Source organism: Anas acuta, chromosome Z (genome assembly GCF_963932015.1).
Source record: "Anas acuta chromosome Z, bAnaAcu1.1, whole genome shotgun sequence".
In the NCBI taxonomy this organism is placed as follows: Eukaryota; Metazoa; Chordata; class Aves; order Anseriformes; family Anatidae; genus Anas; species Anas acuta.
Genome location: NC_089017.1, coordinates 57,727,836 through 57,744,919, shown reverse-complemented (window position 1 = coordinate 57,744,919; position 17,084 = coordinate 57,727,836). Strand labels below are relative to the sequence as shown.

Genomic DNA, 17,084 nt, shown 5'->3' with positions numbered 1-17,084 from the left:
CCTGCAGAGCCTATATCTTGCCGGAGCTGCAACAACACCATCCACTCTGTTCACATGGCCCACCGAAACCTGGCAGATAAGCTTCAGTCTCGTACCTGACCTGGAGTGAGTTTGTTTTGATCTAGTGACCCGGAGGTGTAAAGCATCCCTAGAGCTGTTCTGTCTCCTGATGGCTGTTAGTCACAGAGCAAACCTTCCTCTCAGAAGGTTAATTTACTATAGATCAAATACATAGATGAAATGGGTTCCAGCCCTCTGAACAGCATAAAGCACCTGGCAAAGCTGGAACTTCAGCAACACCTCATGTGCCTCAGAGAAGAACAGGCTTTTGAAAGAGTTCCCAATTCATTTAATTGAGAGGCCTTTGTGGACATAACTGTCCTTGCATATTGTTCACCCAGCACGATAAATCACCAGCAGAACAGAAGCCCCCAGCTTTGTGTTTGAAGTTGGCAAGAAGCCTTGTGGAAACCACAAACTCTGCTTCTGCTACTGAAACTTTCCAGAGATGACCCTCACAAAGTCTGGCATTGATGCCTCCCGGAGGGACAACAATAAAGAGACTGGAGAGAGAGACTAGCACAAGGACACAAACTTTCTTTTAGTATTTAATAACAACATTGTAAACACATTGCCTCAACACAGTCTGGGTCCTGAAGGCATTAATAGGCCTTAATAACCAGCATCATCTGAGGCCTCCAGCCCTCACTACCACATCCAGACCATGGGAGCAGGCATTTATTTGAGCGCAACCTTTGGTATCTTCCTCTCTGAGCTATACTGGAGGAGTCCTGGCCCTACCATGGACTTCATGAGATAGACTCTGGGCTGGAGGCTGCTGACCTCAGCCTGTCATGGTGGGTCTGACAGTCCACTGCTAGCTTGGTCCTGAGCAGCAGGCTGGCTTGACCTCAGACCTGTATTGCCCCTGTAATATGGTCTTCACCATGACTTTGGGTCATAAGTCCCTATCCAGCTGGCTGCACTGTTGCCTTTGGCTCTCTGCCCCCAGGGAGCCACCAGCCCTTGCTGAGTGAGGACTGGTTTTGTACTAAGGTCTTTGAGAGGTGGAAATTTCTAAAGCATTTTGTAACCTTGTGCAGACTTTCACCTTTTTTCTTTTTTTTGGCATATCATGTGTGAAGGGATATTTCAAAATGACCTAGCTTCAAGATGTCTGCAGGCCATGGACTGGATTCTAGGAAAAAATAAAAAATAAAAATAGGACTTAAATATCTAGCCTGGGTAGCTGAGGCTAGATATTCAAGCAACATGGTTTCAGTTTCTAGCTCCTCTGCTTTCTGTGTCACCATAAGTGGCTTCTCCAAGCCACGACTATTGGTAAAGTAGCTATTGGTCAAGCCAGAAAGAAAATTGAAACCCTGGCACTGTGCCTCTCTTGGCTCTGTTCATCTTTTTGCTAAAGGGTGTCCAAGCAGTTCAAACTGTCAGCGTAACAGTGGGTGCCAAAGTCCTTCTAGGAGGGATACTGAGCTAACTTGTCTGTATCATATTGGCCAGTGAACAGATATGCAAAGCTAGCAGTGTGAGCCACATTGTTTTTGAACTATCTGATGTAGTGAAGATGTGATTAGACCTGCATGAAAGTTTAACGTAGGTCCCAAGCTTTTTTTCCTGTCATGCTGAAATCCACATCTAAATCCAGGTATGCCTCTAAAAGCTACAAGTGCAATAGAAGTGTGAATTCAAGCCAGTGACTGACATGCAGCATAGATACACCATGTGCTACTGTTCCATGCCTGCAGAGCAAGAGTGTTTAGAGGATATATAAAGACTGTGCAGCAGGGAGCTGTATGAGAGAGAAAAAGGCTCTCTCTGATCACAGTATATTTTTTTTCTACTTGCTCTGCATGATCATATTGAGCTTGATATTAAAATCTTTAAGGTGAATTTCAGCACAAAATTACTTATCTACGGTAAGCCTATTTTCTAGCATGATCATGCTAATGCAATTTGCAGCCCTCTTGATTTGGATGTGTTGTATCCACTTGTGAAGGCATAACTTTAAGTATGTGAGATTTAAAAGTGGCCATGAAATATTATTCTGCTGTAATGATGTAATTAGTGTTGATAAAATAATCACTGCTGCCAAAGCTGTCAAATGGATATAAAATGATCCATTTCAGGGATACTTGTGGAAAGTCAGTAAGAATATGTCCTTTTCTTGTTCATCAAAGTTCCCTTATTTGCAAATCAATTCATGAGTTGAATCAGCTGAGCACACTCAGAAGCACTTGGCTCTGGCTGAAGGAAAGCAGCATGACAGTGGAAGAAGGCTGGAGAGGAGGCAGCTTGGCAGGCGCTTCCTCAGTCGTAGGTATGGAAAATATGGATTCTGTGAACACATGCTCTTGGGTTCTGGATTCAGTACAGTGTTTTCCAGATGTAGCCCTTTCTTTCTTTGTGCTTCATTTTGTCATCTGTTGAAACAGGTACAAGATTGTTCCCAATTTATAAGAGTGTTATATCTGTGAAACACTATCTGCTTGGATAACATGAGAGTGAAGGTTGAGTGTTTATGTTAAAATGAGGAGATAGAAGAGTTCTCAAACTGATGTGAAGTTAGAGCTGCTTCATCCTAGTACAAGGACTTCAGACAGTGGGGAGGGAAATGGAAAGGGTTAAAGCTTCCAAAAACACACCTGAATCTTTCCTTCACACACTTGCAGGAGGACGCAGCCTCACCCAGAACTGCAGACCACTCTGTCATGACAGTTTTCTCAGTTCATTCTCAGAAGGAACTATGTATTTTGTTTTGTGGTAATATATTAGAAAATGGAAGAACTTTGGGCAATTCTTGTTCGCTAAGCACTGAGCTGAAGTTACAAGGGAAAAATTGAACCACGGTGTTTTTCTTCTGATGTATTTCAACCCAGTGGCTTTCACTTTTGTATTTTGTCAGTTATATTTTCAAGTTAGCTATTTACTCTGAACAGAAAATAATACTATTTATGAATCAATTGAATGATAAACAATAGGCATATTGTATAGGCCATAAAGGCAGAAAATTCTTTGAAATATTGACAAACAAACTGAAAATAGTTTGTCATGCAAACAATAAAACGTGGGCTTTAGCATGCATGCAAAACCCCTAAAACTTCACAGATGTAGCCCCAAGCAATAGTGCAACAGGCAACAGTCTTTTACTGACAACCATCAAGCACTGTCTTCAATCATAAGGATATAATACAAGAAACGAAGAGCAGACCACTGAGATCTGAGCCCAGAAAGGAAGCTTGTTCAGCAACAACCTCTGCACTGTAATGTGTCCTTTCCATGCTCTACATACTGCGATGACCATGGAATTAAACTGGTTCACAGGTAACAGATACCTTATAAAGTAAAGACCATCCCCAAAGAAACACAGTTTTCCTGATTTAAAGCTGCTAATATAGAGGTCCTCTTTGGACTATGCAAACAATCAAGTAAACTATAGTTTCTTTGGATGCAGCTTGAGGACTCGTGCCACCAGGTCACCTACCCCTTACACAGCCTGTTCCACCTGCAGAAAACACTTTGTAACACAACCATCATTGGAAACATTATACCACTGTGGAACTGGCAATCCATAGAAGTCACTTCATAAGCTAATGGGGGAATTTAAAATTTGTGTTCAGCCTAGTGCTTCAGCCCTGAGGCACTGCTGCTTTATCGCTGTCAATGCACCCTTATGTTACAGATGTGCAGCTTTCATACAGTTTGTAACTGCATTAAAAACGCCTATATAGTTTATTTTCAAAGCATAAACCGATATTAACGGTAGAATCATAAACATCCTGAGTTAGAAGGGACCCACAAGAATCATCGTGTCTAACTCCTGGGTCCCCAGAGGACCACCCAAAAATTAGACCATGTATCTGAGAGCATTGTCCAAATGCTCCTTGACCTCTGGCAGACTCAGTGCCGTGACCACTGCTCTGGGGAGCCTGTCCCAGTGCCCATCCACCCTCTGGGTGCAGAGCCTTTCCCTAACCCCCAGCCTGACCCTCTCCTGTCCCAGCTCCATGCCATTCCCTCGGGTCCTGTCGCTGTCCCCAGAGAGCAGAGCTCAGCGCCTGCCCCTCCGCTCCCCTCGTGAGGGAGCTGCAGGCCGCCATGAGGCCTCCCCTCAGCCTGCTCTGCTCGGGGCTGAGCAAACCAATGGCCCTCAAGCTGCTCCTCATATGTCTTCCCCACCAGACCCTTCAGCATCCATCTTCCCCTCCAGACCCCTCATCATCTTTGTAGCCCTCCTTTGAATACTCTCTAGTTGTTTTATATCTTTCTTACACCTTGGCATCCAAAACTGCAGACAGTGTTCAAGGTGAGACTGCTCCAGCGCAGAGTAGAGCGGGACAATTCTTGATGCACCCCAGGAAACAGTTGGCCCTCCTGACCAAAGTACACTGCTGCATCATGTTCAGCTTATTGTTGATCAAGACCCCCAGATCCCTTTCTGTGGGGCTGCTCTCCAGCATCTCCTCCCTCACTCTGTATGTATTACCAGGGTTGCCGTCTCCCAGCTCCAGAGTCCAACACTTGCTCTTGTTAAACTTCATAATGTTGGTGGTTGCCCAGCTCTCTAATTTTTCAAGGTCTCTCTGCAAGGCCTCACCACCCTTGACAGACTCAACAGCTCCACTCATTTTAGTATCATCTGCAAACTTGTTTAAAAAATCTTCAAGTCCTTCATCCAAATTGGTTATGAAACATTGAAGAGGTTCTAAAATGGAGCTCTGGGGAACCCCACTAGGGACAGGTTGATATAACTAACTACTTTTACAAGAACCCTCTGGGCCTGACCCATCAGCCTGTTGTTCACCTCTCTTGCTATGCTTTTATCGAACCGTATTCTGGTAATTTTGTTCAGAAGGATACTGTGAGAGAGAGTATCAAAAGCTTTACTGAAATCCAGAGAGATTACGTTGCCTGGCTTCCTTTGGTCATCTAGAAGGGTGATATTATCATAGAAGGAAATTAAATTTGTTAGACATGACTTTCCCCTAGGGAATCCATGTTGGCTCTGACCAATGACTGTGTTGTCCTGTAGGTGTTTTACAATAAGAATTATTTTCTCCATAATTTTACCATGCACTGAAGTGAGGCTGACAGGCCTGTAATTGCCAGGATCTTCTTTCTTACCCTTCTTGAAAATTGGGATCACATTTGCCAGCTTCTGATCGACTGGGACCTCTCCAGTTTCCCAAGACAGTTAAACTGTTAATAGAGAGAGGTCCTGCAATGGCATCCACACACTGAGTGCTCACAAACCAATCAGCCTGATTGATCAAAATCAATGCCTTTAAAGCATTTTCCCAGGACACATTACTAATTAGTTCCCTGAGCAGTCTGAAGTCTGCTCTCCCCAGATCTGGGAGAGCTCTTCCCAACTGTGTAGAAAAACAACGCTCCAAAAATCCCATTGATTTCCAGAATTACTTCCTTTAAGCTCAATATATGAACATGCACACACCTGTGAAGGGGATTTGCATTCACTTCTAGATGGCCCAGGTCACTCACTGGTGAGCACTGAGGAGCATGGACATGCATGGACAGTCAGCCCATGAAGGAGTCACACGAGAGCCTGGGACACCTTCCCACTTCCCTTTTCATTGAGTCAGGGAGTTGTGGAGATGGCTTCCTCAGCTGGATCACACCTTGCCCAAGAGCTGGCATGTGCACATAGCATTTAGCAAGAGGACCAATGAGGACCCTGCTGGATACACATCACTCCTTTTCCAAGACTTTTCTTTTCAGATATCGATTCTTTTCAGGTGTCGATCAGCTGATCTGAGTGAGACTAAAGCTCAGGTGGGCTGTTTCAGACAAATTACCCTCCAGTTGTAGATCAAAGATCAGACTGCCAGTAGGCACTGAAAAGCCCCAGCTCACATTCAGTGAAAATGCATTACCAACTTACTTAACTCAAAAGTCATTAACTGATCTTTTGCAGCCAGCCCAGAAGCCAGACACGAACAGTGCTGTGAAGATAAAACAGACACATGCATGGACAGGTGCAGAGGCAAACAGCACAGGGAGAAAACATGCAGGCTTGTGCAGTATCTTAGCATGGAGCACGGCTAAAAAGCTGTCCTCCTTGCTGTGTGCAAGTTGTCCCAAGAGAGTACTTTGTATGATGACCAAAAGTCATGCTTTATTGCACATGATCAGTTCTCTAGATGTGGCTTTGAAAGGAATATTCTCTTAAAATGCTTGGCTATCATTCTGTGGCTGCAAAACATAGTTTAAAATGAAAAGGCTAAAGCAAGTATAAATGTCTGATAAAGTTGTCTGCAGTGTTATTTGGTCATGAAAATTCACAGCTGATTGAGGAGAGTGGCTAGGACAGAGTACAGAGTTACTAGGGTAAGTATTCATGTACATGAGTGTTAGTACATAGGGTTTTATACCTTTCAGGCATACAGGTACAATATAAGTTGTCCAATCGCTAATTAACACATGCTACTGACTACCAATCACAGTAAAACTTAACAAAGCAACTTACCTATTACTTCAGCCATCCCTGCATTCAGTTTTGTACTAGTTACTTATCTATGACACCGGACACTGTGGGGTGAGGGGGCTGGATTTCAAGGATATGTGAGAGGTGGCTAGGATGTGAGCGTTATCCTGGTTGTTTTGCCTGCAAGGCTACTTCTCTGGCCATCCAAGTAGCTAGGCCTGTATCTCTGGGGCTGACCTTGCAATGAGCTGATGTCCTTCAGTTTGCTTGCTTAAGCACATACAACACCAAAGTCCCCAGTAAAATTCCACTGATCAATGTATGATGTAAACCAACACACCATAATACTACAATGACTGATCAGCACAATTATTAGGGAAGAAATTTTCATCACAGTTTCAACAGACTGGGAAATGTCAAGGGAATTGAAATGGAAATCAGCAGAGTGTCCTGAGGTATGGCCTTATCTAGAAATGGAGGTAGTTATAGCCCAGCAGAAAGAGTATATAGGGTAAATGAGTACGCTAGGTGTATGGGAAAACATTGCCCATGCTCACTCTGATTCCATCAGTGAACAAAATTTTAGAGGTAGAAGAAGTTGATCTAGCCCAAAACAAGAACCTGGTGGGCACCACCAGTGGTGAAATGTTTGTTTCCTTCTTCAGCCATTAGGGTAAAACCGTGGCTGCTTCCTCTGCTTTATTAATCTCAAATCTCAAATAAAAACAGAAATTTATTCGGTGTCTCTCCATCTTCTCCTTCATTACTTCTTTCCTAGTCCAGGTTTGTCCAAGCACATCTCATATGGGAGCTTCCTTTACCTCCAGTGGGTTTTATTGCTGATATCTGGTGAGTTCATTTTTTTTTTTTTCCTCCTCTAAAGCTATTCATCTGGTTCAACAGAACCTGACAGCAGGACCTTGTTAACACTGGAGTGTCACTTTATATCCCGGGTAAGTCTGTGGAATAGTCTCCTCAAAGGAGGGAAGCAACGCCGAGCAGGCCTGTCTAAAGCAGAGGGCAGACAGGCAGGGTGAAGAGCTGTCTTCTTCCAGGCAGTCTCTAAGGCTCTTCTCTACCATTTTTTTCTATCATTTCTTACAGACTTCCAGGGCAAATCAGGTATCCTTCTCTGTCATCTCATTTCTCTGACAACAGAGGTCGCTCGAGATGTAGCAACTGCATAGCACAACACAGCTCTACTCCTGCACGTGAATCAGTGCTCTAACAAAAATTGCCTGTTCCCAAATGTAATTTACAGCCAAATGAAGAATCCATCTGGAAAGAAAAGCACAAGTTTCCCTAAGTGGCATTCACTAGAGGGAAATGTAGACTAAACTCGTTTTTGGTCCTTTTTTTGTTTCACTTACGGAGCTGTTTGACAATGAAATTGTTGTTCTTAGGATTCCAAGTTTACATCAGCCTGAGGTTAATGGTGATGCAGTTGTTTCTGTCTCAGACGCAGGGCTGAATTGGGCAAATCTCCTTGAGATAAATGAATGTGCCTGTACGTGCGTGTGTGCACAGTAATCCCCTGGGAAGCAAGGAGAGTACCATTGGTGATAACACTGTTCTCAGGTGAGGGATAAGATTAAAATTTAAAAAATTGATTGAAATGAGGCTTCTGGAGTTCCACACTTAGGCACTGAAGGAAATACCTTTCATTCAAAAGTGACAAGCATCCACAGCTTCCTGCTCACACACTTAAACAGACTTTGGGGTTGATGCAGGTAGTTCTTAAGGTTGAAGCCTCCACTATACAGAAAGGTGATGAGGAATGGATGGACTTCCACAGCCTTCCATGGAAGTTTCAATAAAGATCCCTGGCAGATGATCTCCAATCAGAATTAAAATGAGGCATCAGCTATTTTATATATTTTCTTTCGAAGACTGAGACCCAAGTGGAGTTCAGGCTGCTTGGCTATGTTTATTGAACATTTTAAATAGTGATGTGCTTCAAGCTGGCTAAAAAAAGTTATCCTAGAGGAAGGTGGTACAGTCTTTAAAGAGGGCTGAGTATATTTTTGTTTGCTTTGTTGTTGTTTTGTCACATTATGTATTTTAAATTTTACTTCGTATACCTTTAAAAATAAAAGCACATGTTTTTCTGTGACATACAGTCTCATCACTGAGATCATCTCTCTCTCAGACCTTGCGTAAGAAAAGAAAGCAGATATTTAGAAGCATTTCATTTTTTTTTTTTTCAATGCAGGGAAAATTTGTTTGTTTGTTTGTTTTGTATTATTGGTATTATTTGGTGTATATATATATATGGTGTATGGCATATTTGGTATTACTATCTATATTTTTATTTTATTTTATTTTATTTTATTTTATTTTATTTTATTTTATTTTATTTTATTTTATTTTATTTTATTTTATTTTATTTTATTTTATTTTATTTTATTTTATTTTATTTTATTTTATTTTATTTTATTTTATTTTATTTTATTTTATTTTAAATTTTTCTTTCACCCTCTTGGAGTGAGAGTATTTGCTGCTTGTCCTCTTGACAACCTTTATTCTGCTTTTCCTTTCCTGGAGGTTGGTCTTTGCTTCCAAGAGAGGGCAGCAAACAGGCATGGTAACCGCATGCCTGCCCCATGGTAGGTCACATGGGATTTTTTTCAAAGGGTCATTAGTACAGGAGCGGTGTCTGTGTTGTACTGTAATTACTGCTCAAAGCACTTAGCTACTGCTAATTCATTCTCACTACAAAATCAAGCCTTCAGTTTGTTCTCTTTTCTCCGTGTGCACTTTCAAACAAAAGAAATCGGCCCAAAGTTTTGCTGACTCATTAGAAAACCAGCCCTGCGCTATGGAAGCATGATCAAACAAACACCAGAGGCTGCTCTGGGGACTCTGTGTGGAAGGCACAGATCCCTTCTCTCTGCGCTCCCACTCCTGCAGCTTGCCAGGGACTAACAGTGAGTAATGAACAAAAGAGGTGTGTAAAGCTGTGCTACGGCTTTCTTTCAAAATGGTAGGGATCTTCGTTGTTCAGGCTGTCACCTTCTTACTGCAGACCGTGTGACTGATAAACCACTGTCCTGCTCTGCAGCAGGCAGCATTTTCTCTCAAATCTACCAATCCTGTAATTTCCAGAGCTACCCTCTTTATGTGCAGGCCTACATGGCCAGGTCACCGCAAATCCTTAAAGACATGCTTATCCCAATATCCATTGACTGGACCTGGGCTGAAGCTGTTTTGGAAACAAAAGTAATTTGGTTGGTTTTAACACAGAATTTATTTCTACCCCAGCAGGAGCTGCAGTGTTCCGGGCCCTGCCCCTGGGGACAGCAAGTCCTCCTGCCCAAACCATGGGCATGGTGAGGTGAAAACACCGTGTGAGGGCAGATCTTCAATTAGAGAAGCTGGCGCTTCACCCACGGCTGGAGAGCACCCAAGGCTCTAGGGTCAGACAGTGCCAACATTTTAATGATGGAAGAAGAAGAAACCAGGCCCAGCCAGTCTGTGCAGCACTGAAAGGTGTTAGCACTGTGGAGACAGCAAGAAGCAGTAGGTGACTCTTGCCACAGGCCTCACGCTGAAACATGAGTGGGTTCGTACGGGCCTAACTTCACAAACAAAGAAGGGAGAGCTGTGGGTCAGCCCGAGGCGTGGCTGGGGGCACCCATGATGGACTGCTTGGGGAAGGAATGGCTGGGAGAGCACTCAGTCCAGCCCTCCTCAGCCGCGGGATGCTGTGCCACAGAAGCCTCTCCACCAAGAGAGGGCCGAACGCCTGTGGTCCCACCCACAGGCCTGCCCCACTCAGCCCTGTGGATGTACTCAGGTTGTAAAGGGTATTACCAGTATTAAAAACCTCAGCTCCTCCAGCTTCTTTGCACAGAGGATGCTCCTTTATGTTTAGCTCAAACTGAGCAAAGAACTATTAAGTTTTCTTCTTTCATATTGCCTTAATTCCTTGTAGATTTTTTGCTTTTTATTTCTCTTTCCATTTTTTCCTCTTTTAGAAAGGAGAGAACAGATGCTAGTCATGTCAGCAAATCACTCCCAGGTGCGTGTGCTTGTCATGACAGGCAGTTCTAACCCCAAACAGCAGCAGCGAGAGCCTATCAACCTGATTACAACTCAGAGACCTCAAGCTAATTAATGAGCTGCACGGCCAATCTGCCAAAATCTGTGAGCCTGCAAGCACAGCTCCAACATTTTGCAGTGGTAATGAGAATATTGAGGCTGTTTTCTATTGTGACTCTGCACTCTAAGGTGATATAGAAAAATCTGAATCCAGAACTTGCTGCAGAACAAACCTGGTGTTAAACATGGACCAAACTTTGCAGGGATGCCGTGTAGTAAACAAATCCTGGAAAAATGAAGTGATGCTGTGAATGGCAAAGCATAGCTATTATGCTACTGGCAGAAAATCTGAGTGGACATCTGTATGCACTTCAGTCTTACACCTCCTTTGTCAATGCTCTTAGCAAACAGGATCAATTACTACTCCCTGATACATGCAAGGCAGATGAATAACTTCCTGTCCTGTGAGAAGACCCCTTTTGCTTTGCAGGCTACTGATACACTGAAAGAGATGGTCCAGGCTTTGCAAAACAAGTACGGAAATTTTTCTAAGAGTCTACAGGTAGGCAACAGAGAGAGAGAGATGGAGGTAGGAAAGGATGAGAGAGAAACTAAAGCATTTATGGTGAAATAACTGTGAAGGCAGACCATGTTCAGAATAAAGCAGAAGTGGTATTCTTTTATCTTGCTTAATAAAGGAAAGCAAACTCTTCTCTTTGATAAAATTAATGGTAAAATTCTCTGCCATGGCACGTTAATAAAGTACCACTGAACACACATCGTATATCAAGGCATGACTCTCACTGGGCCTTCTTACAGGGCTGACAACCCTAGTCCCTAGCTATTTTTGTCTTTGTCTTTTGTGTTGTGTCAGAAATGCATGGTTTTCTATTAAAAATCTACAGCTCTTCACATCCTGTATTTGATACTGGAAAATGTAAATAAAGAAGCAGTATTAGTCCTTTATGAAAACTATACGTTATGAAAGGCACTCCCTGCAGAATGCTGCTGCTTTGAGGAACAGGCATGTAGATGTTTTTTGGTTTTGCTACATTTGTGATTTTTTATATAGAAAAACACATTTTGAGATGTGTTTTGTAATTTCAGTAAAAAAACATCTTGGGTTATTTTGACTGAACTTTTTTTTTTTGGTACATTTTCAGAGGAAAAAAATAGACAATTATATTGGAAATAACGAGGGAGACTGTGTTTTTCTTCAAGGTAACTGTTCTAAGCTGAAGTTGGAAAAGGCAAAGAGTGACAGAAACTGCATCTTTTTGAATCACTTGTATTTTGAATTGCTTTCCAAATATCCTAGCTTCTAAGCCGGTATGAATACATTTAAGATGGATCGTCAAAGGTGCTTTTTTCCTGCTGTGTTTGATAAGTCTGCTCTTTGTGATTTAGTAAGCCACCTTACATTAGATTTAAGTATAGTTTTGTATTGCTGGTGTGGAATGTAATTACTAAAAGAGCATTGGAAATCTTTGCCTTTTTTTTTTTTTTTTTTTTTCCTGGTGGAAATGCAATTAGAACATGGCAGTTTGTTGTTATTTTGTTTGGTTGTGTTTTTTTTTTTTTCCTGAGTGAGTGAAAAATGCCTGTTCTGAATGTGAGGAGAGTCAGCTCAGACTAAAACAATTTGTGCTTTGCTGAAGAGAAAAGACAATGAAAGGGGCTCTGGTGTCAGGACTGGCGTCAATGCCGTACCAGTGGGGAGGCAGCTGGCATGGTAGCTGTGCCGCTGCTTGCATGCAGCATGACTGGACACGGTGTCTTGCATTCTGCCTCTGTTCCCTATTTTGCAAGCAAGTAGAATAACATCTGCGAATCTCAGCCTCAGAACTTCAGGGTGAGAATCAGTTACAGATACATTGCCTGCTTCATCCACCTGTGGGTCATACCCCTATGCCACAGGGAAGCAAACGCTTGCATCCAGGGGGATGCTGCATGCCTGCAGTCTCCTGGCCCCGCCATGCCCTGAGCAGGGAGGGGGCTTTCAAGCAGCCACCCCTACTGCTCCTGGTGCTGGGTGCAATGCCCACTGGTGACAGGCAGCTGCCAGAGGCCATGGTCAGGGGGGTGATGTGCTGCACTCCCAAGCCTTTCCATTACAGTGGCAGTCGCTGAGCCACCAGAGCTCCTGGAGCAAAGCCACAAGGAGGGTTTCAGCTGTGGGAGGGTTTCTGAGTTCCTCTGCCAGTGCTGATTCATGTAAGTGCTGCTTACGGTATTTTATTTTTTTTTCTCCCTGGTGTAAATTGACGTTTTCTTTGATGTTTGAAATGGTAAATGTAACTGCACATCTATGCTGTACGGCATATAAACCATACTGGTGGGAGGATTATGCATAGAAGGCAGAAGGAAAGGAGAACTGGAAAAAGTCTCAGAGAAACAGGAGGAAGAGTGGTCTGCCCTGGGCTGTTATGCAGCCAAATGTTTCCAAAAAGGGAAGCTCATTCTTGGGCTCAGAGCAAACCTCAGCAACCCCAAGACTTCTGTTCTTGAGCTACCAAGTCAGTACCTTGCTGTCAGCTGTTGTTTCCACCTCTGTGAAATCATTCAACCTCTGTAAAACCATCTCTTCAGGCTGCTCCCAGGAGGCACCAGTTGCTTTGCCGGGGAGAAGCCCAAACTTGCAGGCGATATCCTACCATGGAGCTCCCAGGCAATGTTTGGGGGCAGAAGTCCCCAGGTCATTCACATTTTGATGCTGTTCTCCTTCAGCAGCTATTTCAAATGAAAGTTGTTCCTGTGAAGTGTTACTGTCTGCTCACACCACTGCATGCTGCCACTGCACGCTATGTTACTGCTGCTGCACCCAACCTCGATTTCTGAAAATTTTACCTTTCCCATAACCTGAGGTGTGCCTGTGTCCAGCCCTCCTGGTGGACTTACCAGGATTTTGGGTGTGCTGCCCAGCTCGGGGCACAACTGCCTGGCCATTGAGAGCCTGCCGGGGAGTTACAGACTCCAGCCAGATGAAGATCCTGTCACTCATTTTGGGCTGTACCCTCTGCTCGCCTGTGCCTCCTGCAAGTGTCTGCGTTCCTGCTACCCGCAAAGTTCCCAGATTATTTAATTCCCAGTGTTAAAAGGGCATGCAGGGATACTGTGGCAAAAGGAGGAAGTTTGGATCCTGCACTAAAAATGATGAAGGAATGCCTGTGTCGTCCCGCTGTGACCTGCCCCTGTCTCACTCCTGTGGATGCGACTGATGGAGAGGCTAGCTGGGTCACCCCACCCCACCTACACTATGGTAAAAGAGTCGTGAGCATGCTGCTGGGTGAACAGCACTGCACAACACACCAGATGCATGGAATTAAGCCCGAAGCTGAATTACCTCTCTCCGGGAGAATCTGGAGCGCTGTTGCCATGACTATAGCATTTTCAGACTCCCGCCTGCATCAGAGCAGGCTGCAGTCAGCAGCCTTTGCACCACCTCCTCCCTCTGGAGGTCCCAGATACCACCACACCACCACCTGTCCCCTCTGTACGCCCTGACCTGGCAGAGGTGAGAGACTGGGACAGATCCTGGGGAAGCTGAGCATTGTGAAGGGCTCCTGTCGCTGCAGCATGGGACAGGGGGGCTGCAGAGACCCCCTGGTTTGACCCACCTCTTACTGGGTGGCTCACATGAGGAGACACCTTGCTTGGTGTGCGGGTGCTGAACAGCACAGGAAGCACATTGGAAAGTTTCTCTGCTGCATCCCTTCCACCCCAGTGGTGCTCAAAGAGCTCTGAAAGCTCAGCAGCAACCTCTGTGTCCTGCTATCTGCAGCTGCTAAGCAGGGACACAGATCCTTACGTCGCCACCTGTGTTTTATTTGCCAGGACTTATTAAGTGGAATAAGCCATTTGCTGTTTTTCCTCTCTTTAATGTACATTCATGTTGCAAAATCTCTGGCACAGGTCTCAGATGCTTCCCAATCTACTTGGCAAATGTGAAACCTAGCTGCCACGTCACCCCGCCCTGCATTCATCCCGCAGAGAAAGGGCAGGGTAAAACTAGAAGCTCTTCTTCTCGGAAAATTGCCATTTTCATTTGGCATAACCACTAGAAGGGGAAAAAAAACCTCACTGAGATACAGCTCCTCACCCTTCCCACACCTTCTCCTCATTTTTCAGTGCTGGGGATGGTTTGCCTGAGCTCCCTGGCTGACAGCCAGAGTTGGGGGTACCTAAGGGAAGGACTGTGGCTGTGTACTCAAGGTACTAGTGGCTCAAATCCAAGAAATCTATAACTCCTAAATGAACCAAGGCCATCTGTGGAGAAGATGTTTAATAAGCTCAGTGCTGTTACTGTTAAAAAGCAAGCAAGCAGCTCCAATCTGCTCCAAGTGTGTCTTCCGAGGCATGTTTGCAAGAAGCCCTAGTAAAATGTGTTTTGGTAACCTAATCTGCAGGAGAAAAAAAAATAAAAAATAAAATAAAATAAAAAAGAGTGGATGCTCATATGCTGGAGGAATAGAACAGGCCGCCTAGATGTGCAGGGAACTATCTACAGGGGTGTCTGCTGCAGACTGGCTCAAAAATGCAAACCCCCTGGCTAAGGGATTGGACTGGATGATCCTCAGAGGTCCCTTCCAGCCTGCACCATTCTGGCACGCTGCTGCGGGTCCTGAGGGTTTAGGTCAGGCAGGTTGGGTGTCTGGGGCTCACTGTGGCCAGCAGCAGCTCCAAGAGAAGAACCGCCCTGGAAATGTCACCGGTCTTTCTTAGCAGACCACACAGACAGGTGGAGGAGACACCCCTGCACAAGAGAACTGAGAAAGTCAATGGCTGAGCCCCAAGTCACACAAAAAAAAAAAAACCCGCTGCCTCCTAACCTAGAGCAAAGCCGGGCTTGGAAATGGCTTTCCAACTGGCCCACGCCCTCTGCTTCTCCTGCAGTGACCTGGAGCTTGCAGTCAGAGGCAGATGCACGGAAAAGTCACTGTTTGTGGTCTAATAGGAAGCGACTCACAGGGTTGAGAGGCTGCAGGCTTGTGTCTGACCCGCTGCTGGCGTACATGGTCCGAAGGCAGAAAACAAGAGAAGAAACCCACTCCTGCACACACCCACACAGCCAGAAACCGCTGTGTGCTGGTGGCCCTTGTCACCAGCCTTGTCCAAGCTGCAAGATGCTGCTGCTGACTGCTGGTGGCAGCTGGGGACAGCTAAAAGGCAGGGGCACCGCTGGCACTTACAGCCAAGGTCCGGGGCTGGCGTAGCAGCAGCATGCTCAGGGTGCTCCCAGCCACCCCGCAGCTCCTGCAGAAACCACCACACACCCGTGTCGCAATCGTGGCCGCTGCCTGGTGCTCTATTTTTTTTTTTTTGTCCCTCATTGCTTTCGGTAAAGGCAGCATTTCTCTGGTTTACCCCTTCTGCTGACACCTACTTGCGGGGAAGTAGCTTTACCGCAGAGATGCTTGCTTCCAACGCTTGGGACTCCCCAGAGCCTGCCTCAGCTCCCTTCTTTTTCTGGAAGTATTCGGGGGAATTAGTGGAGGGGGCTGCTCTGATGAGCTGAGGGAGCTGAATATGCGTGTTGCCAAATGCCACCTCTAGCCTGGTAGGCTTCATGGTGGGTGAAATGTCTGTTCTATATTTAGAAAGCAGAGGATGTTATGTATTTTCTATTCCACCCACTGTCGAAATCTCGTGAGTTTATTAACTACAGTTCTGTGTGTCTTCACCAGCGCTGTCAGGCCTGTCCTTGCCTTGGCCTGGGCACAAAGGAGGGAAAAGAGCAGGAGGACAACACTGATGGGGTAAAGGAGGGCAGCGCAGAGACGGTGGGCAGCCTCCTCTGGGGTTTCACTTGTGTAACATACCAGAACAGGTATAGCCTGTGGGACACGAGAGGCCTTGGTGTCACAGGGACACGACCCAGATTTTAACAGAGCAAAGGTTTAGTGTCACCAATCACCTGTATGTGAAGCCACTGTGCATGCCCAGTGTTGCTTAGGTGGAGGATCCCACCACAGCAGAGCATGGTTCACTCCTGGTCTAGCAGCATGAGTATCACCGGCTCTGTCTAATAATGGCATGGTAAGGGCACAGCAGGCTAATTTTTAACCCGTTTGCTACCTACAGCTTAGCCAACTGATGACTTGAAACAACCATACTGATGAATATGAGAATATTTTGCAAGTGGCAAATGTTGCTCTGGGAGATAATTTCTTTTTGGCAGTTGCTTTTGTTACGTTCAACTTCTGCTGTGTTAAATTTACAGGTTTTGCTGCTTCAGATCTGCTACGCAGCCTACCACAGCCTCTCCCAAAAAGCCAGAATACTGTCATCAGAGAGGCAACATATGGTCACACACAGGCTAGCTGGAGTGTATGAATGGATGCACGAATTCAGGCGTGCAGGTCATTCACAATGCATGTTAGGAGGACACAGAAACACACAGTCACAACAGGGCTGAGGTCGTTGGGGACCTCCACTGCTCCAACCCCTGCTCCAGCAGGGCTACCCAGAGCAGGGTGCCCAGCACCACGTCCAGGGGGCTTTTGGAGATCCCCAAGGAGGGACCCCACAGCCTCTGGGCAGCCTGTGACAGTGCTCGGTCACCTGCACAGCAAAGTGGCAC

General features: G+C 45.2%; 1 long non-coding RNA gene across 1 annotated transcript; it reads left to right on the top strand.

The window, feature by feature from the left end:
* Positions 1–9,102: 9,102 nt before the first annotated feature.
* On the top strand, positions 9,103–15,665 carry LOC137848395 (uncharacterized). The gene is made up of 3 exons (XR_011091326.1): positions 9,103–9,390; positions 9,725–10,259; positions 10,441–15,665. It is a non-coding gene; the product is annotated as an uncharacterized lncRNA (long non-coding RNA).
* The last annotated feature ends 1,419 nt before the right edge of the window (positions 15,666–17,084 follow it).